Below are 13861 nucleotides of genomic sequence, written 5' to 3'. Positions count from 1 at the left end.
GCACAGCTACAGTAGGTATGAGCCTAACGTCAGATTTTCATTTTGTGCAGTTGTACACAAGCATCCACGCCCACTGTTGAGCCGCCCCGGGGAGATATGTTAAGTCACATTTATTTTCATATCACAGCAAATTCAAATCAGGGTGCAACATATGACATCCTCCATCCAGTTCTCATATGGAAAAACTAAACACAAAAAAAAAAAACTTTTAAAAGGCTTTTAGAATATATTCAACGATTAAAATTTAATTTCATTTAAAGTAAAACATCTGATAACATGCAGAGTTCATGTGTTTATTCTTTTCATTGTAGACCTATGGGAGCAAAAAAAAAAAGGTTTTTAGATATTTCTGTCTGCACCAAAGTGGCAAACTCGGTGACCAACACTTCCATGACACTAGCATGGCAAAAACAATTAAACAGAAAAAAATATTAAGATAAAATGAAAAAACAAAACATGGTAACACAATGCACATAGAGACAACAAACTCCCATAGAGGCGTCAGAAGAAACAGAGGGGCAGGTTAGTGTTTGGTGCAATTAAAGGCTAATGAGTAAAAGCGTGTCTTAGGTTGAGTCTTAAAAACAGAATGAAAATGGGACAAATTCATGACAGAAGGAAGAGGAGTCTTTGTCGGAGTTTCAGAGCAGCTGTTGGTACAGCTCTATCTGTCTAGATCTGTTTTACATATTATAAACCACTGGACTGAACCATTTATCTGCATGTCCAGACCGACATGTGCAATAGATTTGCTTTTTTTTTTATTATCATACCCAAATGACATTCATTTAAAACCCAATAAATGCATTTGTGCAGTGAAGGTATTACTGTTTGGAGGCCAGCTATTGATATACTGCAGTAAATGAGGTTTAACAGTGGCTCACTGTCCCCGGCACACAGAGCTCCTCACAGACAGCTTGTCGCCGGCACCTCACGTGGCCTGCCAGCGTTCGAAACTGATGGGATCATGTAGCCTCATCAGGGACGTGAATAATAGAAATGTCTAAATCTCTAACAGAAGAGACAAACAGGCTTCAAACTTCAGTGCAAAACAAAAGCCATGAAAAAGTAAAAAGTTGGGGAACTTTGAAACCTGGTAAATACGTTACGAAGAGGTTCACAACAGAGATGTGGCACATTTAAACTGATTCAAGTTTTATGTCAGCTTTTGCTCCGTGTTCAGCCGGATGGAAATAAGAAGTGTGAAAATCTGTTTTGTCTTTAAGTCTGGCAGGTACGCTCCGCATTAACTTCAAGGAACTGAATCTGTAAAGCTGAATTGGGATGTGCCGTCATTTGGCTCATTATCAGGATGCATGTATTGACTGGGATACAAATTAACATGCAACTCGTAACACTCTCCCCTTTGTAATCTTCTGGGACCGGATAATCTAATATAACTCATCCACTCTCCTGTGAAGACCTGTTTTCCTTGACTTGGGTGGAAAATATCAAGGACAGACTAATGTCTTTCAGAGAATGGAGACTAAGGAAAAGACAAGTGCCAGGCTACAGTATGACAAAACTTAGATCAGGCTACATGGAACTGTGACGCTGTTCATAAATACTTTATAGTTTATATAAGGTTTGTGTTTACCAGAAAAATTTAAAGACAAAGTACGTGGCAAAATCACATATCAATGCATCATGGAACACACTGTCTCAGTGCTGAACTACCAAAGATTCACCGTACAAACACTTAAGTTACAGCCCTGAAAATGTCTGACTGTTGTAACTGACTGTGAAGCGACAGCACCAAACCTCACCAGGATTTTCCCATTTTTCCACAAGCTCAAAACTTCAGTTTTCTATACAAATAGGTTTTAATGCAAATGAGTGTGGCTACTCAATTAAAACTGAGTAAGACACAATAACTTTAGTCTTTATGATATTGCACTTGTTTGCACATGTAGGTTTCAGTTATCTTAGTCTTTCCATCAAAGGCTGTTTCTAATTCGAATCAGTCCTTTTAATGAAATAATTTGCCAAAGTTAGCAAAACACAAACTAATTATTTTTGTTTATAAATCACGCTAATCCATTTATTAATTCTTAACGACATCAGCATGCGGATACAGTGTATGTTCTGTTCTACCTGTATTTTTATTTTCACAAAACATGTTGTGTTGCATGTGTTTTTATTTAAGCCAGATGAACTGAAACAAAGCACATTAAATCATCTATTGCAGACCAGACCTTCTCTGAAAGGTGCACTGAAGTTCATTTTATCCATCTGGAGAATTCACCCAGACCTTATCTTGACTGTCACATAACGTAGATACATGTAGGTAAATAAATTAGGCGAGGGAGCCCTGTTCATTAAAAAATACTTGTCAAGCACATCAGTGATAGTGTGAATAATGAGAGTGGAGGAAAGATTTCCACTTTGATTTATTAAACTAGGCAATTCATTTACTCTTCCATAGGTATTACTCATTCGTGTACCTGGGCAAAACTGAATTCATTCATTCATGCATGGATGCATGCATTCATACATGCATACATGTTTTTTATGAATTCTCTTTGATGGCGAATAGCAAAATGCTGTTTGCACTGTCACACAAGCTGTATAGCTCATAGAGGTAGAGGTGGAATCAAAAAGACTGCATGTAAAAAAAAAAAGATTATGTACAGTATATTAACAATCCAACTCCCAGAAGATCACAAATGTGAAAATGGCGGAAGTGTTTGCAGAGTTCCTTTTCCCTTATTTTTGAATATCTTCTATACATGGTGACTCAAGATTTATATAACTGAAAAAAATACAAAGGCTCTGCAGACAGGAAGTGAAGTAAAAGCTATAAAAATCACCAAAATGTCAGGTTTTCACCGAATAACAGCAGCATGCTTCGTTTGAGAATTCAGAGATATATAATTTCATATGATCAATAATTCACTAACATTAAGAAATTGCTCACACTGGCATCTTGTGAAAAATAGCTTTTTTCTGAGATCTGAGGCTTTGGCTTTATCAGTAAGAGTCAATTTGGAAAATGGCTGCGACAGGGAACATGTAACAACCAAAATGCCATAATGGACCTGCATTTATCTGAATGTTTTGAAGCGTCCTTTGAGCTATTATTGTATTTAAGGTTAATTCACTCTGATTAGCTGCAAACAGACAGAAAAACAGGTCACACTGTGGATGTTTGTCTGCCTCTGGTTTCAAATTAGAAACGTGTTTAAAGATATTTTCACAAGACACAATGTTTTCATGCTTTTACAATCAGTTTACAGCCGTTTTAATTTACTTTTCAATTCCATAATCATAATTTTGGATTAAAGTTTCATGTGTAGAATTGAAGTGATTTTCTTTTCTCCAGCAAGTTTTCCAAAACGAAGCACTCTGATGCTCCAGATAAACATTAGGTTTGATGAGCGTTCTCCTGTATGCTAAAGATTCTGTGGCTCAGTCTCAACAGAAACACTTTGCAAATCTTTGGAGAGGCATAATGAAAAACCCAGACTGCACTTGCTCTCGCTTATTTCCTCATTTGATCATAAAAAGTGTATAATTTCCACCAAGTCAAATCCTGTGTGGCTTCCTCAGGAGGTTTTAATGGTTTTAGACTCAGCGTCAGTGAAATTGAAACTTAGCAGTTAATTGCCTCTAGAAGATGCATTCATCTGTGGTAACAACATGTAGTCACACTCAAGGTGTTCTGTGTTTACTGACATGCCTGTGACATCTGAATAGCAGTTGGCCAGACACATCCCTTCATACCCTACTGATTCAGCTGGCTTTCAGGAGGTGTTCAATACAGCTGTCAATTTAGAAACCAAAAAGAAAGCAAGTTAAGAACGTGGCTTCAGGTTAGCCATGAAAATGAGTGCAGTAAAGCTGTTTGTCAGACACAGCCAGGTTGTGGCTTTATATATTCCTGTGCTTTGATCCGAGCCGTCTCTCTGGGCCTGATTACAGTCTGTGTCCAACTGCTACGTTACTGCGAGCTCACAAAAAGCATTAATGATACCCTCTTAAAACCCGCAAAGAGCATGTGATTTGTGTGTGTGTTTGTGTGTGCATGTGTGTGTGCGCACCCGAGAATGTATTTCTGCAGGTCTGCGGAGGATACTTCACTGTCAGAGTTGAATTATCTTCTTCAGGTTTGTGTCTGGCAGAAACCAGTGAGACCCAGAAGGCGGGAGAGAAAGCTGAATGGCTCTGCCTCAATATCTTTTAGGTTTAACCCTTCGATACACGCTGTGCACAACCTAACATTCCCTATTTTTATACCACTGGTTGGCACTTTATCCTTCCCGAAGAAAAGCTGTCCAAAATAGTTCGAAAAGCCTTTATTCCACTTGGCCATGGTCTGAATCCATATCAGCCTCATGGCATTCACGAGGAACACAGGCTCAAAACACACTGGCTGCATCTTATTAACTTGTCATTCTGAATGGCTAATAAAGGCTTTATGAGTCTATTTTTGACTTTTTTTGGATTTCTTTTTCCTCACGATAATCTTTAACATCTTGAAGGAAGAGCACCATCTTCCTTGGATTTTTAAGATATCAATAAAAGATATTTGTTGTGTCAGTGGAAAGTACAAGAGGACAGTGCATGCTAGACAGGAAAAGAAAAATGTCTTTTGAGTTTTGACACGTGTTGCAGTTATGAGAAATCTGGTTAGGACGCTCTGGTTACTGTGATTCAAACTGGGTCACTGTGACATGGAAACATCTTACCTTCTAAACCTTCTTACCTTTTAAACCTTTTTTCCTTAATGTGTGCAAAATGTCTTTTATGGCATCAACGCCGCATTTAGATAGTAACCAAAAGCCATTTTGGACAAGATAATCAATACTTCAAAGTGTTGTGTCTGGCAAGTGCACACCTCAGGTGGCACAAAAATAATCTGGTTTATTAATGGATGCTGAGAGACTCGGTTACAGGGTGTCGAAGGTGCATGTAAACAGCTTAAGATGGAGTGTGGCCAGGAATAAGGTTATCCTCTGCGCACAGCCAAAGGACACATTTGGATGAGCACAAATTATTTGAAGTCATTAACACAACAAAAATATTCCTGTAGACTCCTCAATCTAATTATGTTATTTTGCTATGTTCATTCCATATTTAAGTCAAAGCTGCATTTATGGATTTTTTTTAGATTTTATTTAACTTTATTAATATACTTATTTATCTATTTTTTGCCACTAGGAGGCTGAAAAACACCCCTCTGACATGTTAATACCTTATAAAGCTACGGCTAACATCTTAGTAAACAGCTGACTGTTTAGACATAAAAACAAACAGAACAGCTTTAGCATTTATTGGGTTTGGCCTCAGCTGGACTCAGCTTTCTTTGTCTGCCATTTGGTGTACAGTAGCAAACAAACACACACACACACACACACACACACACATATATATATATATATTTCATTTAGTCTTTTCTGTGTTCGTAGGAGTGGGCTACTGTTTTTATTAATTGTGATCTCAAAGCTTTTGTAATTTGTTTTTGTTGATTTAATTAAGGGCTCCAGCTCAACTATGCAGGAAATGTGCTGTAAAACCACAGAGATCCACTGTTAATATAAAAACTGTGTGCAGACTGCCAAGGTCCCACAGAGGTTTCTGTTTACAGTTTTCATTTCCTTGGACAAGTAAACCCCGGTTTTCCTCCATATTTGTGGCTGCATGTGTCAGATGAAGTTGACTCGGATGCAGAGCTTGTTTGGGCAAACAAACACATTACTTCATGTCACGTGCTCTGCCTAGCAACTACTGCTTTGGATGTCTAATACCACTGACATCCAAAGAGAGTATAAAAAACAAATAACAGAACGATGACTAAAGACAGTCTTGTTTGCTAAAAGCAGAAGCACTGACAAATGAGACACGCCTTGACGTGGTCAGCTGATATTTGTGTCTTGAGTCATCTCAGGCTCTGAGTGACAGTGGCTAAAAAAAAACATCTGCATTATTATGTGATGTTTGTTTATACTTTAGTTTCCTCTGGGACACTAGTAAACGGGCAACAGCAAACGTAATGGCTTTGAATTGTTGTGCCAACCAGTGCTTTTAAAGGCTTCAGTCCATATATCTGGAGATTCTTCACAAACAGCAATTTTTTCTGACTGATGGTAGCAAATGCTTTTTGAACCATAATTCAAAAAGAGAAATTATCAAGAAGACATCCAGGTCAGTTAAAAGATTTTTTTTTTTTCATTTTTAAATTATTGAGTTGTCACCATCCAAAAGCCATTCGCTGACTTTCAAAAGAAAAGTACTGAAAGTGGTTTCTGTCACTTTTATGGTTTTGATGTGACATTAAAAAAAAAAAAGGGCTGAAATATCAGGATAAAGCAACATGTCACAGGAACAAGCAGGTTTCAGATTATTAAAATGGGACAAATGGAATATTGAGCCAAGACTGTTTCCTCTGAGAACCAAGTCTGCAAGTTTTGGTTCAGATAGCGCTTCACTTATATTTACCATCTGCTCACTAATGACAGCAGAGTGATTAAAACCTTTGTCCAACATCTCTTTTACAATAAGAACTGTCAAATGCACTAAATGGTACATTTCAAGAAAACCAGTAACTAAACTTAACAAACTTAACAAAGTTTTTTGTGGTATGTTTGTGTCCAGGTATAACACAAATAATTTCAGACCTCAGTGTGTCTCTGCTTCATATTGTATTTCCATGATCCAATATTCTGCATGCGAAAGGCCAACAAAGGCTTGTTGCAGAAATTAAACTTGTAAAGTACAAAATTACATCTGTCTTTGGGGTGACAGGTTTATTCTGTTTTGTAAAACGTGTGATCTCATTTTAAAATGTTTAGTTAATGAAGCCACTGGTGGTTTCACATTAAAATTCAAAAGCAAACAAACATCAAAGAATTTCCGATGTATTTTCCTGAAGACCTGTCAAGGTAATAAAATGACCCATACATAATGCAAGGTGTCGTCTTTGCACCTCAGCTCATGAGATCAACAAATAAAGGCTGCTGAAATTTTGAAGAGGCGAAGAGGTGTGAAGCAGCTTTTACTTATTTCTATTACAGGAGACTGAACAGCTACTGTAAAGGGAGTTGGAAATCATGGTGTGCTCCAAGGTTGTTTGGCACCCTGTGTGTTTATTTTATGTGCATTTATTTATTTATATCTTTTATTGTTTTCCCCTCCAGCAGTGATAGGTTGTTGCTGGTGCACCTTCGACCACTAGATGTCAGCATCAACCAGCGCCTTCACCTGTGATCACAGACAAGTAAATCCCTGATTAGGGTAGGCTGACTATGTTTCAGTAGCTCAGTGGCTTTGCTGAGGTTTTCCAGTTGACCATCATCTGGAACACTGACTGAACCACCGAGTAAGAACATTATCAAAATAAAATGGGACAAACATTGAGGAAGAGCATCAGGGTGGAGATCAGTCCTCCAGGACAGACGGGTGTTTAAAGTAGACAAAAGACGCAGAAGCAGTAGAATTACAATGTAGAGGAGCAGCATGATAGCATGAAAAGACAGAATAACAGAATGATGGTGCACAGTCTAGAACTGCAACGTATCGGGGCTGTAATGGACTCTACCACAGTACACTATGCCACAAAGGATTTTATGCATAAATAAAATATAGGAGATTTTTGCAAAGTGACTGTAGCGCTGAAGAGGGCAGGAAAAAATATATCAAAATGCATTGGGCATTTACAAATGTAGTTAAACACATTTCCAGTGAAAGCTGAAGACAGGAAATTATTAAGACTCTGACATTTTTAACGCAGCCTGGTGTGAGGAGTCACAACTGGTTGATTGTACAAATGAAACGGCCACAGCGACCAGACAAAGGTATAGATTAACTTTTTACTTACATTGTTCTCCAGGAAGAAGCAATGTATCATCACTGAAAGAACAACTTACACAATGATGTTGTGTCGTCCGTGAACAGTTCGTCCAAAAGAACGAATCTTTTGGGTTAACCAACTCAACTGAACCACTTCACAAAGTAATCCATTCATTTCTCAGTTCAGTTGAGCTCTCAGTTAGTTGCAAGCAAACATGCAGGGATACCCTCACGGACTCCTTTCACTGCGAGGGAATGGAGCATGTTTAGTGATCCGTTCACTTAACGTACTACACAGTGAGCAGAACTATGCAGTCAGAGGTCGGGTCAAGCGCTCAGCGATTTGGTGAACGAATCTTTGGATCAAATCTTTTTAATGAACTGATACCAGAGATTCGGGACACTGAAAAGAACTGCTTTGCTCATCACTATAACATACAAGTCAAGTGAGTACAACACAGCAATTAATCCTAGCAAACAGATATAGTACAGTAGATTTAGCACAAGACTAAAACTAAAGACAGTGACAGAACATCAACATTCAGAGATGCTGAGAACGTTGTCTTGGCAACACTTTATCCTCATGCTGCATCCACTCAGTGTTGGCAGAGAGGTCAATTTGGGAAAGAGGACACATTATTCCAAGGTAGTGCTAATCTAGACACACCAGATAAACAGCTCAAATTGGCTGCTTTTGTGCTCTGAAACAGTTTGTAACCAAGTGAACCCAGATACAAACAAACCGTTTATAGCTCCTTTTAAATTAGCTGAACAGATTGTATTAACGTTACCACTACATTTTTATTTTGAGATAAATACCAGCATTTCATGTCTGCGATTCTTTTCACATACTGTGCGATATCGTTGGTGTTGGAAGTTTCCTTATCTCTGATTTGGAAGTCAGAGGCAAATGGTCAACCTCTGGGCTTCTTGTAATTATAGTTTGAATGATTTGACGTAAGCGCGACATTAGATGTGTAGAATAACGGCATGTTTTGTTAACACGAAACTGATGGGAGGAAAACCAGTTTAACAACACAACTTACAAGCAGCAAATGAATGAATGTTTGGTGACGAATGTAATCGCTTTTTGAATTTCACACAGTTTGTTGTCCCCTAATAACAGAGACTTCTTCATAGATTATTTGTTAGTGTTTGGGATGAATCCAAGAACAAGACAACGTTAAAGTGTTATGAATAGTGTATGACTGAGGGCCCTGACTGTGTCCTGTGTGGAAAGATGAACGGTAGATTCTGCCAACACCTCTTGCGACTGCATGTAACAGTGTCTCTTTGTGCAGCAGCTTCACTGCTTATGCTTCTTGATACAAACGCGTGCTACAATTCTCTAAGTGACTCCAAGAAAATTACTGCGTGTTTAGTTTTTATCGAACCCAATGAAACACATCTGACTTTGCTAACTGAGACCGAATGAGTAAGGATGAGGAGGAAGATGTGGCATTTTGTTGATTGGTGTTTGAATCCCAGCCTTTTCGGAGCATTTCTGCTCGGTCAAAGCAGAAAAACCCAGGCCCTCCACAGAGATGACTTCACCATCCAGTCATGAGCTGAAATGTCTGCCGCCCTAAAATCCAGACTCACACAGACAGTGAGACAGATAAAGGAAGCAGGCACAGAAATAACACATCACACACGGGGAGAATCAGACCGCTGAGAAAATATCTTGAAAGATGCACAGAAGAATTCATTGGATTTAATTTTGTTCCTTTGACATTTCTTGGACGCGCAGTGTGTCCAGTCTGTGCTGGAAATTGTTCACTTGGATGAGGTCCTTGACTTAATACGTGAGATTTTTCACAGTCTTCACAGTCCTCACTGTCTGTGAAGACAGTCTGTGAAACACTTAAACTCAAGTAGAATTAATCAGGTTCTCTTTCATGTAAATAATCTGCCAAATAAGTTTATAAAAATCTCACCACCTTTCTCCTACACCCTGTTTAAGTTTCTAGAATTATGTGGTCTGTAAAAGATGAATATTTTTGGCAGCTTTTGCACATGGAATATATTAATTCTTTTTACATCTCAAGGTCCTCTTCTACTTTTTTTGCTGGTGTGTGAGCATTTGTTCCTCTGAGATGTGACTGTTTATCTTGGCTGCACACATCTGCTTCTTGAAAAACCTGGATTCGGGAGCACAAACCCTTTCACATTTTGTTTTGGTTTGCAAAAAGGTACATTTTGTCGCAGTGTTCCACCTCATTAATTAATATTATGATTATATTTTATCATGTGTGACTGGCGCACATGCAGATCTGGACAGAAGGCCCTATGCCAAATGCATTCGGTGTCAGAAAGGCTTTCAGTGACCCAGACCAATGTTTCAGACTGAAGTGAAAAAGTGGTTAATCGCACATCAGAAGACTCCGCTCTGGACCGACTTAAAAGTGATATTTATTTAAGCATTTTCTACAAGTGGAAGCGCAAGCAGTGCTTTTCACATATGCTTCAAATGGCTCACTTGTCCACTTCAGTTATGAGATTAAATCACATCAAATGGCGTAATATAGTGGACTCAGATCATGTGATCACAAGCTCCAAATACACAGTTGTGTAGTGAAACTAAATTACACATAATCTGACATCTTGAAAATGCAATAAGTGTACTAAAATACACATTCAATCCAAAGCAGACCTCAAAGAAATGCGGATAAAATAAGATAGCTCAATGAAACAAAACAACATAACACATTCAGACTACTGCAGCCTTGATGTGTCAGAGAAAAAGTAGCTGGTGTTTGAAAATAGTACTTTAATATGCTTATTAAAACAGCCCCTATAATATTATAATAACATTGTAAAGGCATTCTGTGGTTCAGTGTGTTTGCACACAGAGGAATTTACTGCTTTGGGTATTAGGGAAAATCTGTCACTTGCATCCCAGCAACATTTACCCTGTTAGAGATGTTCATGATTTTTGGAAGTTTGAGCCCACATTTGTATTTAATGGGTCTTTTAAGCCAGAAAGGAATAAAGCCACTGTCAATTTTTGTACATTTACTGTATATTTAGAGCAGTTTGGAACAAAAAGACCATTGGCGAACCCCATGATCGTAGATCTTGCTCTACAATACCTCAATGTTCACTTCAAGGAATATTTGCCCACTGATTAGATCATTTTCCATAAATGTCCTTTTTACATGCCCAGCAATAACCTAATGTGTCCAGGAAGTGTCTCAAGGGCTGTTTCATTTGAGAATTTGGAGTCATTCAGTGTTTTGGTGACAAATGGAAAGAGTTGCGTATTCAGCACCTCTTCTAGTTTGTTAGGGGAAAACAGAATTGGAAAAGCTTTGTTTCATGATACTAAAACCACAGGACTTGCCTCAAATGCTCCTTTTCATAGTTACCTCAAAAGTCATACTTCACATCGCTGAGCTGTGCTGTGTGTCACTAGAAAGACTCTCAACTACCATCGAGTCGACAACCAACTTCATAAAAGGTATTTTTCCTTGAGTTCTTTACCATACTCGGGGAATTATCCCATTACATAACACAGAAATTTATTTTTAAAAATGACAGGTCCAAAACCATAAAACCGCAACTTCAATAAAGCAAACCATAACATATAAAACTTTAACACACAAAGGACATAAAACTATATTAAGGATGATGCACAAAGCTTAAAATAAAATTACTGGATGACCATTCTGTTAAAATGAGTTTAACAAGGTGTGTGCCCAGTGGGCACGTTTTGAAGTGTGCTCAGAGAAAAGTCTTCAGAGCCGCAACACAGATGTTAGATTTGGTGTTTAACATTTAATGGCCAAATGTCCAGATGGAGCCAAATCCTCAGAAATCGAGAAGTTAACAATACTGACGGTCACAGTCGTTCCAAGGCAGCATTTTCACACAGATCTTATGTAACTATAGGATGGAAAATTCAAATAGGATTGCTGGCATTCACTCTGAACAATTATTGTCTAATCAGAGCTTAGCAACCCTACCTAGCCACAGCAGGTCTGTCAAGCTTGAATTTCTCCACATGTTGACGTGGTGTGCATGAGGCTGTAGCTGATACTTGACATTTAAAGACTTTGGATTTAGAGAGTTTGGATGGTGGTGGTGTCTTTTTTTTTTTTTTTTTTTTTTTTTTTTTTAGCCTTTCCAAGACCAAAGACAAAAGAGCAAAATTGTAAGGAGAGGATTAAACAGTGGTTTTGTCTGATGCAATGTAAGCCTCACTTGTTAGCATGTCTGTCAAAAAAAAAAAAAAAATCCTTGTTCAAACTATCACATCCACAGTATTTCATCACTGTGTGGTATCCAGACCTTCCAGTCCTGGAGTCTACCAGACTTTAGGCTAAAGTTAGCAGCTCTGTCCTTTTCTTTATTGAATTAGGGAAAGTTCACACACCAGAAACTTCAGCCAGCATTACCAGAAATAGTGTTATGTTTGTCAAACACATTAGTTAGTCTTCCTCTCCTCAAGCCTTTTCTCTTGTAGCATTAAATGTGAAATGTATGTTGTTGTAAAACAAAGAACAATTAAGTGCAAATGTAACTTCTGTCTTACAGGACTTGTTTAAGTATGTAAGATAACTAACCAAACAGAGTTATGTTAAAACAAATTCTCATTTTAAAATGAGTCCACTGGAAACATAGTTTACTTAGTCAGATGAATCGGGATAGATCGGCTTGTTATTTGAACCGGCAAAATCCATGCAACGCCTGCTGTTGTCTACTTCCATCTGAGGTCAAGGACCCACTGTGTCAAAAAAAAAAATCAGTCGGAAATCTGCCTGTTATCACTGTAAATATATAGATATGTGTCATGTGAGAACATTAAGCTTGACGGGGTGGCAACAGGAACTGAGAGGGGGCTGGGGGCACATACATTGCAAAGCAAAGCCCAAGAGGATTTGAAATACTGTTGGCACATCAGAAACACTGCCACCTAGAGTCCCTACGCGGTCATGTGAAGCACATCCTCCCTGACCTGCAAATTAGTTGAAGAACATGTTCTCTAGAAAGATTTAACAAGAGTAATAATAGGTAAAGAGGAGTCTTTTGCACGGAAGACCATTCTGTCTCAGTCAAGTACAATGTGGGCATTAAGAGTGTCGTTCACAGGCAGACAGTGGCTGGGATGGGCTCATTCCAGCGGCCTGGCTCCCAGGCAGACAGTCAGGATACTCACAGAGCCACAGCCACCATTCATGTAGCAGCGTGATCCAAAGATTACCGCACTGGTTCAGCTGTCTTGCCAGCTACCACACAAATTGCTTACAGCATGTGGAAAGCATGCGCGCACACTGAGCTAAAATAAGTGACCATGTGGCAGAATTTCAAGAGGCACTCAACAACTCCATTGTGCTGTGTTTGAATGGAAGTTTTAAAAGCTTTGGTATATACAGTGTAACTACACAGCATATACAGATTCTAATCGAAGTGTTTCAGTTGCTCCTGTGTTTTATTAGTAGCTTCACAATTATTCCACTCACGCCTGGTGTAATTCCTCTCTTGAAGATTGTGATCTGCGGTCACAGCAATTTCTAAATCATCTCTTTAAGTTGTAAGTAGCACAAGACAATAATGAACCGTTTTGTATATTGATGACATATTGGACAAAAATAGAGCGGAAAAAAGAAGCAAACACGAAATATGTTCTTTTGTTCTTTTCAGATCACACCTTACTGATTTTTTTTTTTTTTTTTGTTCTGATTTAGAGAGTTGTCTCAATTAGCGATGCAAACCGCAAGTGCTGTCTGTCCTGTAGAAGTTGGCTAGTCAGAGGTAGAACAGTTAAGTTTGAGCTCTTCGCACAGCCTCCCACCATCTGTGACCTTTTCCTGTGGCTAATAAGTGTTCTTGTATAATTGCAAGCTCCAGACCCCTGTGCCGCAGCAATAAAAGCATAAGCTTCATTAAAGGGCAGCCATGCTTTCTTTCATGACTTTCAGCACTAACTTGACTCTTGCCTTCCTTCCACTAATACTGGCTAGACAATGATTCCTTTGACAGTATCCAGACTCTTTTTTTTTTTTTTCAGACATTTAATCGTGTATTTCAGCAAAAACATGAATGTCCAATATATAAAGGAGAGAACTAATGG

Source organism: Toxotes jaculatrix, chromosome 1 (assembly GCF_017976425.1).
Source record: "Toxotes jaculatrix isolate fToxJac2 chromosome 1, fToxJac2.pri, whole genome shotgun sequence".
NCBI classification, from domain to species: Eukaryota; Metazoa; Chordata; class Actinopteri; family Toxotidae; genus Toxotes; species Toxotes jaculatrix.
The sequence above is the reverse complement of the archived record's forward strand: the minus strand, read 5'-3'. Positions refer to the sequence as shown.